Source organism: Ornithorhynchus anatinus, chromosome 18 (assembly GCF_004115215.2).
Source record: "Ornithorhynchus anatinus isolate Pmale09 chromosome 18, mOrnAna1.pri.v4, whole genome shotgun sequence".
Lineage (NCBI taxonomy): Eukaryota > Metazoa > Chordata > Mammalia > Monotremata > Ornithorhynchidae > Ornithorhynchus > Ornithorhynchus anatinus.
In genome coordinates, this window is record NC_041745.1 from 25,730,846 (window position 1) to 25,746,575 (window position 15,730).

Sequence of the window (15,730 nt, forward strand, 5' to 3'; positions counted from 1 at the left end):
GGCACTAAGCACTTGGGAAAGTACAATATAGCAATAAACAGTGACATTCCCTGCCCACAACTAGCTCACAGTCTAGAGTGGATACAAGATCATCAGATCCTATGTGGGGCTCAGAGTCCAAGTCGGAGGGTGAACAGGTATTGAATTTCCATTTTGCTCATAATAATAACTAATAATGATGCTAATTCTGATATCTGTTGAGTGCTTACTATGTGCTAGGCACTGTACTATGTGCTAGAATGGATGCAAGCAAGTCGGGTTAATAATAATAATAATGATGGTATTTGTTAAGCGCTTACTATGTGCCAAGCACTGTTCTAAGCCTTGGGATAAATACAAGGTAATTAGGTTGTCCCACATGGGGCTCACAGTCTTAATATCAATTTTACAAATGAGGTACCTGAGGCACAGAGAAGTCAAGTGAATTGCCCCAAGTCACAGCTGTTAAGTGGCGGAGCTGGGATTAGAACCCACGACCTCTGACTCCCAAGCCCGTGCTCTTTCCTCTCCCTGTCCCACATGGCGCTCACAGTCTCAATCCCCATTTTACAGATGAGCTTAATTTAGGCACAGCGAAGTGACTTGAAGCCACATGACAGATAAGTGGCAGAGCCAGGATTAGAACCCATGACCTTCTGACTCCCAGGCCTGTGCTCTATCCACTGTGCCATGCTGCTTCTCTGAGGGAACTGAGGCTCAGAGAAGTTAATTCACTTGCCCAAGGTCACCCAGCAGGTAAGAGGTAGAACAGAGATTGGAACCCAGACCCTCTGACTTCCAAGCCCAGCTCTTTCTGTTAGATGGCACTCTCTTCCTCCTCCTCCTCCTCCTATTAAAACAAGTTGAATAGAACTTGTGTATAGTTGCCAGTTGTCCTCAAAACCTTGATGCCTACTTCCATCACCTTTTGCGGCATCAGCAAGCTGTACACCCAAATTTCATTACTTTCTCAGCTTGTCAGCCAAGAGTCACACACCTTACTGAAATCTCAGATCAGCTGCTTCTGTTGCTTTTCCCTTGTCTTCATTGTCTTTCCCTCGGTCACAGAAATAAATGTGTCAATGTTGGCTGTTTGTGAAGCCATTTAGGTTGCTTCCTGGGATTTTATGCTTTATAGGAGGTTGCAAATTGATTGTAAGATATGTTTTAGTATCTTCCTAGGTATCGATGTTTAAGCCGACTTGGCTCTAAATCAAAAGGGTCGTCTTTTTCTTTTCTTTCTTTTGGAGGTAGAAATAAGTTCTGCCCTTATCCCTTCATTGAGTGTTTTTCCTGACCTCAACGAATGCTTAAAAATCATAATACTGCAATAGCACCTGCCAATTCCTTGTAAAGCCTGGAATACAGACCATTACCCCCAGCTGATGCTAAGTGCCCCTAGTTTTCAAGCCATTTTGTTGCATCTTTGATTTTGGAGCGACTGCCTCTCCCTCTAGCCTGTGAGCTCCTTCCGGGCAGGGAGCTTGTCTGCTTATTTTGTTGTATTGTACTCTCCTTAGTACTTAGTACAGTGCTCTGCACATAATAAGCGCTCAGTAAACCCCATTGATTGATTGAGTGCTAAGTACCCAGGAGCCAGTCTGAGAAAACTAGAGGTTCATGAGCTGTGATGAGCACTTGGCCCAGGCCTTGCCCTCTAACAGATGGGGATCATCTCTTAATCAGTAATCATTGTCATAATATTCTTGTGGTATTGAAGCGCTTACTCTGTGTCAAACACTGTACTAAGTGTTGGGGTAGAAAGAAGAGGAGCAGTGTGGCTCAGTGGAAAGAGCCCGGGCTTTGGAGTCAGAGGTCATGAGTTCGAATCCCAGCTCTGCCACTTGTCATCTGTGTGACTGTGGGCAAGTCACTTAACTTCTCTGTGCCTCAGTTACCTCATCTGTAAAATGGGGATTAAGAGTGTGAGCCCCACGTGGGACAACCTGTGTCTACCTCTACCCCAGTGCTTAGAACAGTGCTCGGCACATAGTAAGCGCTTAACAAATACCAACATTATTATTATTATTATTATTATTAAGATAATAAGGTCCCACACTGGGCTTACAGTTTAAAGAGGGAGAACAGGTATTGACTCCCCATTTTCCAGATGAGATAACGGAGGTCCAGAGAAGTGCAGTGACTTACCCAAGGTCACAAAGCAGACAAAGTGGCAGAGCTGGGCTTAGAACCCAGGTCCTTCTGACTCCCAGGCCCGGGCTCTGTCCACGGGGAGGATCTTGTAAAGGGGGAGAACAGGTATTGAATTCCCATTTTCCAAATGAGATAACTCAGGCCCAGAGAAACGCAGTTACTTGTCCAAGGTCACATAGTAGACAAGTGGTGGAGCTGGGATTAGAACCCAGGGCCTTAGGGCTCCCAGGCCCTGGCTCTGTCCACTTGGAGGACCTTGATGAAAACCTTCCACTGCAGGCCAGCTGGGTCCAATCCAGTCCACCCTTCTTAGACCCAGAAGGTTGCCAGAATGCAGAGGAGGAGTCTTTTCAGTGTCTCTGATAGGGTAATCCTGCTGCATTAATCAGTCGATTGGTAATGTTAATTGAGCACTTCTTGTGTGGAGAACATTATACTAAGGGCCTGGGTGAGTAAAATCAAGCTCGCAGAGTAGGATCCCTGCCTACAAGGCCAAAAGGGGAGATGGACAACAAAACAATGTACAAATCGGAGGAAGAACCGCAACAATAGAGTGTTTAAATCAATCTGTGCAAAAGTGTGTTGAGGCGTGTGGGTCCAGAAGTGCTCAAGTCCTAGTTGAAAGGATGTGAGGTGTAAAGAAGAATAAACATTGACCAAAGCTTTCTGGCCCTCTCTCAAGATGGCACCTGGAGAGTTTTCAGGACCCTACCAGTCTTGGCTACAGGAGGGAGTCAAGCAGAGGTCTACCCATCCCATTCCTAGCTTGGGTTAGTGGCTAGCGAGTGGAAGACAGTCTGCTACAAGTCAAAACACACTTGTGCTGGGCAGCAGTGGCATGGGAGAGAGTTGGGAGTGGAGACTCAAATTTAATGGAGAAGCAGCGTGGCCTAATGGATGGAGCACAGTCCTGGGAGTCAGAAATTCATGGGTTCTCATTCCCTCCTCTGCCACTTGTCTGCTGTGTGACCTTGGGCAATTCGCTTAACTTCTCTGTGCCCTAGTTCCCTCATCTGTAAAATGGGGATTAATATTGTAAGCCCTCTTTGGGAAAGGGACTGTGTCCAACCCGATTACCTTGTATCTTCCCCAGTGCTTAGCACAGTGCATGGCACCTAGTAAGCACTTCACAAATACAGTAATTATTATTATTATTATCCTCATTATTAGTGTGCGGAACAAGCAATGGGATCCTTTCTTGCAACTATTTTGTAATCTCGCACGTGCTTAGCACAGTGCTCTGCACGTTGCTGCTCAGTAGATGCTATTGTTGATGATTGTTGGTGAATTTGGTTTAACTCTGTCTCAAGTCATGTTGGAATAGTTTGTATAGACATTTATGGCTAATATGCATCCCGATTTAGTATGAAACAGAAATATATCCAGTTGGTAGGCGCACAAGAACTCCAGATCCTAAGAGGAAAAGTTTCATGTCAACACTGGTCACTCTGAAGACTAAATCTCACCAACTCTTCTTCCATAACATTTCCCAGATCGGGCTCTTCCTCTTCATTTTCAACAGTTACCACACTCATCCAAACGCTTGTCCTTGATGGTCTGCTTGCTTTTGGTCTCTCCTCCATTCAGTCCATACTCCATGCTGCTGCAGCAATCATCTTTCTCCTCCTCAGCGGCCCTCAGAGATTCTCCATCTTATATGTTGCCTCCGTTCACCCTTTGTTCTTCAGCTTCCCCTGTATTCCTCCCATGCTCACCTTCTAGACGGTGTCTTGCTGTCAACTGTCTTGCCTCTGACCCCTGGTCATGGGTTCTAATCCCGGCCCCGCCACTTGTCTGCTGTGTGACCACAGGCAAGTGTCTTTACTCCTCTGGGCCTCAGTTGATTCATATGGGGAATGAGACTGTGAGCCCCACGAGAGACAGAGACTGTATCTAATCCGATTTGCTTGGAATCCATCCCAGCGCTTAGTACAGTGCCTGGCACATAGTAAGCTCTTAACAAATACCGTAATGATGATGATTATGATTTCAAGAATCCAGTCCCGATTCACAACACCCCGGTCTTGTGTATTTTATTCTCATCCTCAACACTTATATGCACACACACCCTCACTTGGAGTTTTTATTTGTACATTCAGTTATTTGTTCAGCTGTTTCCTTCTGTTTGTTTCTACCGAATGAGTGGGAGGTTGCTCTTTCTCCCGGTTTCTGTGTCTGGAAATGATTTCTTCCTCCCCATTACATTGTCAGCCTCTTGCCCAGTGGAAACATGGGTCCTGCTACAGTTGTCGTGATCTCCCACGTGTTTGGTATGGTGCCCAGCACTTAAGTGCTCAGGAAATAATAATTATTATATTTATTAAGCACTTACTATGTGCCAGGCACTGTACTAATGTCCTTGACTGCAAAATCATCAACATTAGCATTTCAAACCACTTTCGTTCATCCATTCAGTCATATTTATTGAGTGCCTACTGTGTGCAAAGCTCTGTATTAGTGCTTGGGAGAGTTTAATGCAACAAACAGGCACATTCCCTGCTCACAATGAGCTTACATTCTAGACTGTAAACTCATTGTAGGCAGGGAACGGGTTTAGCAACTCTGTTATATTGTGCTCTCCCAATCGCTTATTACAGTGCCCTGCATACAGTAAGCACTTAAACATGATGGATTGATTTTATTGAGTGCTAACTGTGTACAGAGCACCGAAATAAGCACTTGGGAGAGTTCAGTACAGCAGAGAAGCATCATGGCCAGTGGATAGAGCACAGGTCTGAGAGTCAGAAAGGACCTGAGTTCTAATTTTGGCTTTGCCACTTGTCTGCTGCTGTGTGACCTTGGGCAAGACACTTCACTTTTCTGTGCCTCAGCAACCTCATCTATAAAATGGAAATTAAAACTATGAGCCCCATATGGGACATGGACTGTATCCAGCTGATTAGCTTGTGTCTACCCCAGCGTTCGTTGCCTAGTGGTTAGATCACGGGCCTGGGTGTCTAGAGGACCTGGTTTTAATCCCGGCTCTGCCACTTGGCTGTGTGACCTTGGGCAAGTCACTTATTCTTTTCTGTGCTTCATTTTCCTCATCTGCAAAATGGAGATTAAAACTGTGAGGCCCATGTGGGACATGGACTGTGTCCAACCTGACTAGTTTGTATCTGCTCCAGTGCTGAGTACAGTGCCTGGCACATAATAAGCGCTTAACAAATACCCCCCCAAAAAAATAGTTTATGCATGTTCTCTGCTCATGAGGAGCTTACAGTCTAGGGATGGTGGTGAGGGAGATAGACATTAATTTAAATAAATAAGTTTCAAACGGCTTTATGCCACCTCTTCATTATTCCTTCCGTAAATATGACGGAGCCGAAGCCATCGTCACTCTCCAGACTTGCTGTGAGGCCATGAGCGATAGATGGAAAAGCTTTAGATTGTTGTCATCTTTTGGGAATGATGGATGAGCTTTGGTCCTGAGACTTCAGGATGGAGAGCCTGTGTGAAGGAATTGATTTTAGTGCTAGTGATTTGCATAGTGTCACATGCACTTTGTCTTACCTGTCAGTGACACTGTCCCTGGCCAATGGTGTGTAAAGAGTGAGTGAGGCAGGCAGTCAGGGGGCCTGCACTTTGCACAAAGTGGACACAAAGTTGTTATCACTTGCAGCTTGGCTTTGTGGAAAGAGCCTGGGGCCGGGAATAATGAGACTCTGCTACTTATCCCGGCTTTGTCACCTGTCTGCTGAGACCTTGGGCAAGTCACTTTACTTCTCCGGACCTCAGTTGCCTCCTTTGTAAAATAGGGATAAAATACTGGTTCTCCTTTCCTCTTGACTAGGTGTCCTGCGTGGGACATGGACAGTCTCCAGTCAGATGCTCTTATATCTACCCCAGCACTTAGGACAGTTCTTGGAACATAGCAGATATTTTAAAAATACAGTTACTATTGCTATTATTATATTTAAGCACTTAGTATGTTTCAGGCACTTTACTAAGCGCTGGAGTAGATACAAACTACTCTGTGCAGAGCTCACAGTCTTAATCTCCATGTTGCAGATGAGGGAACGGAGGCCCAGAAAAGTGAAGTGACTTGCCCAGGGTCACCCAGCAGACAGGTGGCGGAGGCCAGGTTCTCTGACTCCCAGGCCTGTGCTCTTTTCACCAGGCCACGCGGCTAGTCTACATAGAACCCATTACGGCTGAAGAAGCGACAAGCTAGCGTCTGAGTTACACTGTGGCTTAGCGGGCATTTGCCCCGGTAATCGGAGGGCTCTTTCACCTCCTTCTTTAGCCAGTTGATTGTCAGGAGCTGTACTAGGTGGTCCTTCATTCAGAAACCTGGAACCTTGATGCAGAGCTCCAGCAGGCAGACCTGGTTCACATGAACCCAGGGGCTCCTAATTCCCCAGTCAGCTCTCTTCCCACTCTACCATACTGTGGCACTGCCCAGTGGGTTGCATTTCATGGCACAAGTTTCTGTGAGCTTCACTTTGGTCCAAGCCACGAGGTGCTCTTCAAGTTCTGGTGTAGCCATCTTTGTCCTGTCAACAGGTGACTCTTTATCTCTGAGTCATATCCATCACACCTACTCTGGTGACTCTGCTTGACTATGACCAGTACAATAATAATACTAATAATAATAATTGTGGTATTTGTTAAGCACTTACTATGTACCAGGCACTGTACTAAGTGCTGGGGTAGATACAAACTAATGAGGATGGAAACAGTTCCTGTCCCACACAGGGCTCACAGTCTTAATCCCCATTTTACAGATTTGTTGATTGAGGCACAGAGAAGTGAAGTGACTTGTCCAGTGCCACACAGCAGACAAGTGGTAGAGCTGCTATTAGAACCCAGGTCCTTCTGACTCCCAGGCCTGTTCCCTATCCACGAGGCTAAGCTACTTCTCTAACAGCTGCCTTGTAAACAGTGTCCTGGGAAAAACAGCCCTTTTTTATGGTATTTAAGTGCTTATTATGGGCCAGGCACTCTACAAAGCACTGGGATAGATACATGCTAGTCAAGTTAGACACAGTCCATATCCCACGAGGAGCTCCCAATCTCAATCCCCATTGTACAGATGAGGTAATCGAGGCACAGAGGAGTGAAGTGAGTTGCCTAAGGTCACACAGAAGACACGAGGCAGAGCCTTTTCCACCAGGATTGCCCCCAAATTGGCACAGAGGCACGGAGAAGTGAAGTGAGTTGCCTTAGGTCACAAAGTAGGCAAGCGGCGGAGCAGGGAATTAGTGGTTTTGAGTTTCCTGTTCCAGTAGGACTGCCTTAAAATTGGTGCAGAACTCCTAGTGGATGCATCTGGGTCTCTGGGAACTTATGGTTGAGCTGTGTTGGTGGTTTGGAAGTCACTTTGGAGGGCACTTTGTGTTGTTGGCGAGAGCTTGGGGGTATGTCTCCCACCCAGTCGTCCAGCACGCTGCTCTCCGCATATGGCTTGTGACCTGTGCATCCTTGACGACTGTATGTCGCACTACAAGGCAGTCGTCGAGGGGTCAGCAGTCACAATTGGGGTTTAGTACCGTTTTTGCAGTGTTGCTTCCTGGCCACTTTTTCAATCAGACTATGGTATTTATTGAGTGCTTACTATGGGCAGAGCACTGTTCTAAGCACTTGGGAGACTTCATTAAAGTACCGCAGCTATTGCTTCTGGTTTATGGCAAAGCCTGAAGTTGCCCCATGCTCTTTAATGGTAACTGTGTTGAAGACAAATTTAGTCTGTGTATTTTTTCCTTGGGGTATTTATACATTTCAGTAAGCCTTAACGACCTCAGTAGGGTGTTGGGGTGACATTGATGAGCTTTATGAAAATCAAAAGCAGGGTGCCCCATGACAAGGAAATGGATCCTTTAGACTGGAAGCTCGTTGTGGGCAGGAATCATGACTAGAAACTCTTTTAATAGATTCTTCCAAGCGCTTACTGTGGTGCTTTGCACACAGTAAGTGTGCAATAAATACCATTTCTTGATTGATCTGTTTTTTCCCATCCCAATGTATACTTAGAGGTGGTGGTAGCTAGAGCCCAGAACAAATGATCTACCAAATCCCTTTGTCAAGAAGTATTTTACTGGGAGCACCAATGAATTTATCCACAGAAACAACTTAAAATTTTGCCTACCTGGTTTAAAATTAAGAACCACTAGTTATTCTGGTTTTTTTTATATACTTGAATATCAACTCTTTTCATGAAGCATCTTAAGCTTGGAATCTCCTGCCCCTTTCCTTTACCTCCTCCTCTTTGTGTGAAATGAAGTGTTTCCCCCTACCCAGAAATTTTCACATACAATCTAAAAATGTACAACCTCGCTCCCTCTGCCCCCCCACCCGGCCTCCGTGCCCTCCCCCTAATGCCCTCCACCCCACCAAAAAAAATCAGGCAATGACATTTGTTTAACTTAGAATATCTTTGCTGCTGTTTATTTTGGTGAATTATAAATTGGTGTTGCCATCCATTCTGGACTATACTTGTGGAAAATAGGAACTCGTGATTAAAAGTAGTACAAGGCATCTTTTCAATAGTACAGGACCTTGTTAACCATTTAAAATTTTTTTTAGGATTAACATTTTCTTGCAGTATTGAATACTGCACAACAATATGTCCCCTCTAAGAAATAAAATTTTTTCTTCTAATGTCTTTTTTTTTAAAATGATATTAGTTCATTTCTTACCATGTACCAGGCACTGTACTAAGCAATGGGGAGTTACATAATCAGGTTGGACACAGTCCCTGTCCCACATGGGGCTCACAGTCATGCAGGATTTGACTTAATTTTGGCAGGATGGAGCAGAGTTAGTTGGTAATCATTTGAATGGCTCCAGCTGTGGGACTGAAATTCTACAGTTTTTGGTTTATCATGGTGTCAAGAGCCAGTGTCAGAAGTTAACAGTTTCTTTCCCAATGTGTTTATCAACAGGTGGAGTGACGCATTCTGGTTTCCGGGATTATCAAGACCAGAGAAAGTAGGTACTAGTCTTTGTCGAGAATACCTCTAACTTTCTGTGTCATGTTCAAGAAGGTTGAAGTAAATGTCCTTTGGAAGAGATCGTGTGCTTGGCATTGCTCCAGAGCGTTGCTCCAGCTACTATGAAGGGACAAGACTTAACTAAATACATTGTGATCAAACAGCTTTAGATGGTACAAAGGCTTATTGGGTGGAATAGGCTGTTGAGCATAGTCATTTTTTGACTGTTAAGCTGGAAGAAAAATGTATCGCCCATGGTGTACATATCTGTTTCAAATCAATACTCGAGCCATAACGTAGGCCAACATCATCAGTTTGAAGTTTTCAAGAAACAGTGTTTTTACTTGAAAATTCTCTGGCACTTTTAATGAGGCCAAATGGTGTCCTCAGTTTCTTGGTTGGGGGCTCTTTCTGAAATAGCAGCACTGAGCAGTTGTCAAACTCTGCCGGCTCCTTGTGGGGCGAGGTGATAGGAAATGAAGCGGAGCCTTCCCCAGACTATGGGTGCATTGAATGGGGAGGAGAGATGGAGGTGTGTCAGTTGCTCCTCATCTCCTTATAGACCTCAGACTGGCAGAGAGTGAATGGAGATGGTGGAGAGGGTTCCCAGAAATCTTAGAGGCTGAGTCAGGTATCTGACTACAAGGGTAGCTAGAGTCACCTAGAAGCAAGGGACCAAGTGGTGTTTAAGGAGCAGACAGAAAATATCATTTATCAGGCACTGGGGTGGATCCACTTTCCTCAAGAAGATTGCATAGAGGTTTTGGGGTAACCAACAGAAGAGGGTTGTTTGTGATCCTATGAAAAAGATGTCACATTATCTGTCAAGCTCAGTGGTATTTCTTGAGTGCTAACTATGTCCACACCACTATACTGAGCACTTGGGAGAGGACAACGTAAGAGAGTTGGTAGGCATGTTCCCTGCCTACAAAGATTCTCACCTTGTGTTGAGCATTCAGGTTGAAGCCACTAGGTGTTTGTGGTCATTTTTCGCTCTCTAGTCATGTGTGCAATTCAGATGTTTATCATGTGTTCGGCCTGTTCATCTAGCATACCATAATCGAGTCGTTTTTCTCTAGACGTCAACTAGCTCTTCTGCACGCTGTTGAGGCTCTTATAACCATTTGTTACAGATGCAAAATGCCAAGATGGCATCTTTATTAGTCCTTTTATAATGAATACAAATTTTAATCGTTTTTTTCACTTGCATTCTCTAAGCACAGATACTTGTCCCTATATTTTTTTAGAATATTTAAGCACTCACTGTATTATACTGTTGGACACTTAGGGATAGTGTGCCAGAGTCACCTAGCCAATTATTATTAGAACCAAATATATGAACCTCTGATAATGGAGAATTAAAAAAAAAATCCCTTCAATCCTTAAAGGGATTTAAAAAAGTAGATAAAGGAGAATGGATTAACAAAAGTGGATAAAGAATAGAGATGATCAGAGTTGGGAGTTTTGTTTATCAGAAGTGTTCTTCTAGTTATTCATTATGCGTAGAACAGATTAAATACATCAGTATCAACAGTAAAACTAGGAATTGTTTTCCCTGTAAAAATAGCCATTTCTGTACCTCTTTTAATGAGTGTGGTAAAGGCACCCAGCACGTCTTTTATTATTATTATTAAGTGCCACTGAGTAGTTTCCAATTCGTAGCAACTCCATGGATGTACTTTCTCCAGAATGTCCTGTCCTCTGCCATAATCCACAAGCTTTCTAACAGTTCTTCCAATATCTTTGTTATGGTCTTTATCCATCTCGCTGTTGGTCTGCCTCCTCCTTCCACGTTTCACCTGGACTTTCCCTTCGACTTTCCCTTGCCTTAGTGTCTTCTCCAGAGAATTAGTCCTCTTGTTTATGTGTCCAAAATATGCTAATATAAGTCGAATCAATTGGCCTTCCAAAGACCACTTTGGATTAATTTGTTCCGAAAATCCATTTATTTGTTTTTCAGGCAATCCATGGTGTTCACAAAAACCTTCTCCAACACCACATTTCAAAAGAAGGTCTCTAGTAAATGTCAGTCATCAGAGGGGAGAGGGATTGGGCAGTCCCCAAAGCTAATTGGAAAGTAGAGGCTCTAGAGAGGTTCTTTGGCTCCAGTCAGAGAGCATTTTGGAGCCGTTTCCTTTCCAGTTTTTAGAGTCGGCATTGGAACGCAACCCCCACCATTGGTTTGTTTGCAGAACTAAAATTTGGAGTCTGTAGTTTTGGTCATTTTTTTGCACTAGAAGAGAAAGCACTGTTTTGTTCTGTTCTTTATGGATTACCATTGAGTCAAAGCAAGATTTAGGTCCTTCGGTCTAGTCAGGATCTCCCCTCTAGACTCTTATCTCACTGTGGGCCGGGAATGTGTCTGTTTATTGTGTAGTGTACTCTCCCAAGTGCTTAGTACAGTGCTGTGCATAAAGGAAGCACTCAGTAAATACAATTGACCTACTGACCTATCTCTAGGCTACATGTCAAGGAAGACCTAGACTATAAGCTCTTTCTCTAGACTGTAAGCTCGCTGTGGGCAGGGAATGTCTGCTTATTGTTGTAATGAATTCTCCCAAGTGCTTAGTACAGTGCTCTGCCCACAGTAAGCGCTCAGTAAATACATTTGAGTGACTGCTATAGAGCCGCCTCCCTTGCCTCTCAGGTAAAAGTGCCCCTGAGTGGGCAGGGACTATGTCTACCAACTCTGTTGGGTGGGATTCTGCCAAGGTCTTAGTCTAGTGCTCTGCTCTCACTAAGCGTTCATTAAATGCAGCTGATTGATTGAGTGTAGCATGAGCCATTCAGCTTTGAAGAACTCTGCAGCTCTGACCTGCCCCAACTAGTCTCAGCATTGTAATAATAATAATAATTGTGGTATCTGTTAAGCGCTTACTATGTGCCAAGCTCTGTACTAAGTGCTGGGTAGATACAAGCTAATCGGGTTGGACCAGGTCCCTATCCCACATGGGGCTCACAGTCTCAGTCCCCGTTTTGCAGATGAGGTAACTGAGGCATTAAGAAGTAACGTGACTTGTCCAAGTTCATACAGCGGACAAGTGGAGGAGTCAGAATCTCTCCTTTCCTTTCTATATTGGAGCTCAGTTTCTAGACTCCATGGTCCAAAAGCACCCCTTCCCAAGAGCTTCCTCAAGGCCTCTCACTCTGTCACTGTCGGTTAGCAGGTTTCCCCCTTTTATTTAAGGGAATGAACCCTAGCTGAGAGCAGTCTAAGGGAGGAGAGGTTTCCTCCCGCCCCTGGATGGGCTACATCTAATGAGTTTGGAAATTGATTGGATTGGAGCATTTTCTGTAGTGCTATCCTGCTTGAATTCTGCCTAATGCCACCAGCTGTATCACCTTTCTTGTCGTCCACCTCCCCGTGAACCTCACTTATTGGATCTCATTCACTCTCAGATTAGCCTCACTCCCAACTCACTTGAGGGCTAAAATTAGCCAGATTGCTGCTTCCCCAGCAGTCGGCCACAGATAATTTTAGGCTCGAAGCCTTGCGAGTGGGGTCGTGCCAGATGGGAAGAAGGTAGAGCGGAGCTTGCCGATGGCCAGGCGCACCTTCCATTTAAGGTGCTAGTCGTCATAAAGCTATTCCAGGTCCAGCAGTGGGATTAGGGCATGTCTCCTGGGCCAGCTGGTCTGAGCACTGACGGTGACCTGCAAGTGACCCTCACGGTCCCAGATTTGCCTTGCTCAGGGGACCTCTCTTTCTACAATACCATAATTATTTATTATGATTGGCCACTCTCAGGAAACCTCTTTGTCTACTTTGCTCTCCTCAAGGGATCTTTCTATCTACGTTGTCCTCCTCAGGGGATCTCTCTATCTACTCTGCCTTCCTCAGGGGACCTCTCTATCTAATTTGCCCTCCTCAGTGGATCTCTCTATTCTGCCCTCTTTGAGGAACCTCTCTGTCTACTTTGCCCTCCTCAGGGGACCTATCTAATTTGCCCTCCTCAGTGGATCTTTTTTTTCTGCCCTCCTTGAGGAACCTCTCTGTCTATTTTGCCCTCCTCGGGGGACCTCTCTATCTACTTTGCCCTCCTCAGGGGATCTCTCTAAACACTTTGCCTTCCGGGATCTGCCTCTCTGAGTCATCTGTCCTCATAGGGCCAGTTTTCCCCACTCTTGCACTCACCTCTGGGGGAGCTGCAGAAGAGCTGATTGGGAATGGGACAAAAAGTTTTTATTGTTGGATAAATGGACTGTATCGAGCAGTTACTGTGTGCAGAGCACTGTACTAAGCGATTGGGAAAGTAGAGTGCAGAGGTGACACTCATTCCTAGAGAGCTGTCGCCCAACTCCAGGGCAGGGCTCTGCTCTTCTCTTCTGCTTTCTCTGCCTGTCCACAGTGTTTTCTGGAATTGCCCTTATTCCATTTTTCCCTTTCCCTTTCTCCAATCCATTAGTGCTATTTACTGAGCGTTTACTGTGTGCAGAGCACTGTAGTAAGTGCTTAGGAGAAGACAATATAACAGTTAAATCATTTTTATGTGTATATGTATATTTATATACATTTTTATGTATATATGTGTGTATATATACATATATATACTTGCATACACACACTCACATGAGAAGCAGTGTGACTTAGTGGTTAGAGCACGGGCCTGGGAGAAAGGCCTGCGTTCAAATCCCAGCTCTACAACATGTCTGCCCCTTTGACTGACCTTGGGCAAGTCACTTCCCTTCCCTGGGCCTCAGATCCCTCATCTGTAAAATGGGGATTAAGAGTGTGAGCCCCATTTGGGACAGGGACTTTGTCCAAACATGATTAATTTGTATCTACCCTAGGGCTTAGAACAGTGCATGACACATAGTAAATGCTTAACGAGTACCATAATTATTTTAATATATTGATTCATATGCAGATATATGTATTTATGTACCTGGCCACAAAGCCACCTTGGGGCTGTCATGTGTAGGTTCAACTTCAGAGCCAAGGGCAGACTGTTACAGCTGTGCTTGCTACCGCTGGATTCATTCATTCAGTCATATTTGTTGAGCACTTACTGTGTGTGGAGTGCTTGGGCGAGTACATTATAGCAACAAGCCGACATATTCCCTGCCCAAAACAATCTTACAATCCAGATAACCTGGATAACCTTAAGTAGCCAGAGTTGGTGGGGGCATTAAGAAAGTGCCTTATCCCATCGCAGCTTTTCTTTGAGGAACTCTGTCAAGTTGGGAAGCAGCGTGGCCACATGGATAGAGCTCGGGCCTAGGAGTCGGAAGGACCTGGGTTCTAATCCCAGCTCCATTGCTTGCCCACTCGATGACGTTGGGCAAGTCACTTCTCTGGCCCTCGGTTCCCTCATCTGTAAAACGGGCATCAAGACTGCAAGTCCCATATGGGACGGGGAACCGTGTCCAAACCGATGAGCTTGGGTCCACCCGAGCGCTTAGTACAGTGCCTGGCACATAGTAAGTGCTTAACACATACCACAGAGAAAAAGAACAACATGCCTGGCTTCCTTCTTCTCTCTCCCTCCCTGCTGTCTTCCCCCATCTCCCCGACCTGGCTCTCGCGAGCCAAAGGCAAAGATTGGATGGAGACTTCCTGGCTCAGGGACTCCAATGTTTCTCTCTAGTTTTCCGGTTCCTCTCCCAGATGGAGCGGGAAAATCGGGAACACCATACTTCAAAACCCACACTGCCCCCACCTGGACAAGGGAAATGGAAGGAAGCAAAGGGGTCTCCTTAGGAACAGCGGGCCTTGGGATCAACAATCAGTTACCAGAACAATCACTCATTTCGATCTGCCCGTTTCCTTAACGTTTTGCCCACTAAGTGCAATTTTTGGGTTCCCATTGGCGTTCTGAAAGCACATAGCTCTTTTGGCTAGTTTTCTTATTTTTTAGTACCTTTTGAGAAGGAAAGATGTTTATGCGGATACCTATTTATGTTGTAGCTAACGTTTTTCTCTCTTTTTAAAAATTGTTTACTGGTCATACTTAACAAGCTTCGCCAGGAAAAATGATCTCTTCTGGGTGTTTCCCAGGTTGCAATTTGGGTAATGGCTTGTCCCTCCAGATTTCATTATTTCAAATTGCTTTTGCAGATTTTCCAGATTTCATGTGAATTGCATATGGTTTTCCTAGTTCTTAGCACTATTATTGCCCATTTGCCCTAGGGCGGGTGAAGTCATTTTTGCCCTCTGCAGTTTTAGGAATAATCCCCAAAAGTCTATTTTTTCCCAGACAAATTTTTTTTTTCAGGAGGTAATGGTGATGGTATTTTCTGTCATCTCCCATCCCCTCCTCCTTCCAAATTAGAGATGTCTGTACATAAATATTTTGCAGTATTTATTTACGTTGCTTAATTATGCTTTCCTATGAGCAGTTAAAAGTGTTTTGAGAGAGACTGAATCAGTTGTGAACTTTTCTTTGAAGATGTGGCTTTGATCAGAATTAAACTCCAGATTATTTTATCTTTTATATTTTGTTGGATGAGAGGTTCTGTTCAGGGATAAACTTGGTCATGACTTCATTATCTCGTGTTTTCATCTTATGCTCCAAGATGATTTGGGTAATGTGAATTAGAGATGATTCCTAGTATGATATGCCACTGAATAAATAGTAAAAATGGTATTGAGTGCTAGGAGAATCCATCACCACCATATTAAGAGAGAATCTGTAGCCCAACTTAGTGTATTTTGCAGGTAACTA

At 44.6% G+C, this 15,730-nt stretch overlaps 1 protein-coding gene across 2 annotated transcripts in view; it reads left to right on the forward strand.

Annotated features, from left to right (window-relative positions):
* The window catches only part of CTBP1 (C-terminal binding protein 1), a 330,982-nt gene that overhangs the window by 27,978 nt on the left and 287,274 nt on the right, over window positions 1-15,730 (forward strand). The window contains exon 2 of one of the 2 annotated variants that reach the window (XM_029083107.1): window positions 9,018-9,067. The gene's annotated coding sequence lies outside the window, so the exon portion shown is untranslated. The remainder of the gene's footprint in view (window positions 1-9,017; window positions 9,068-15,730) is intronic. The other variant, XM_029083106.1, reaches the window with a different exon arrangement.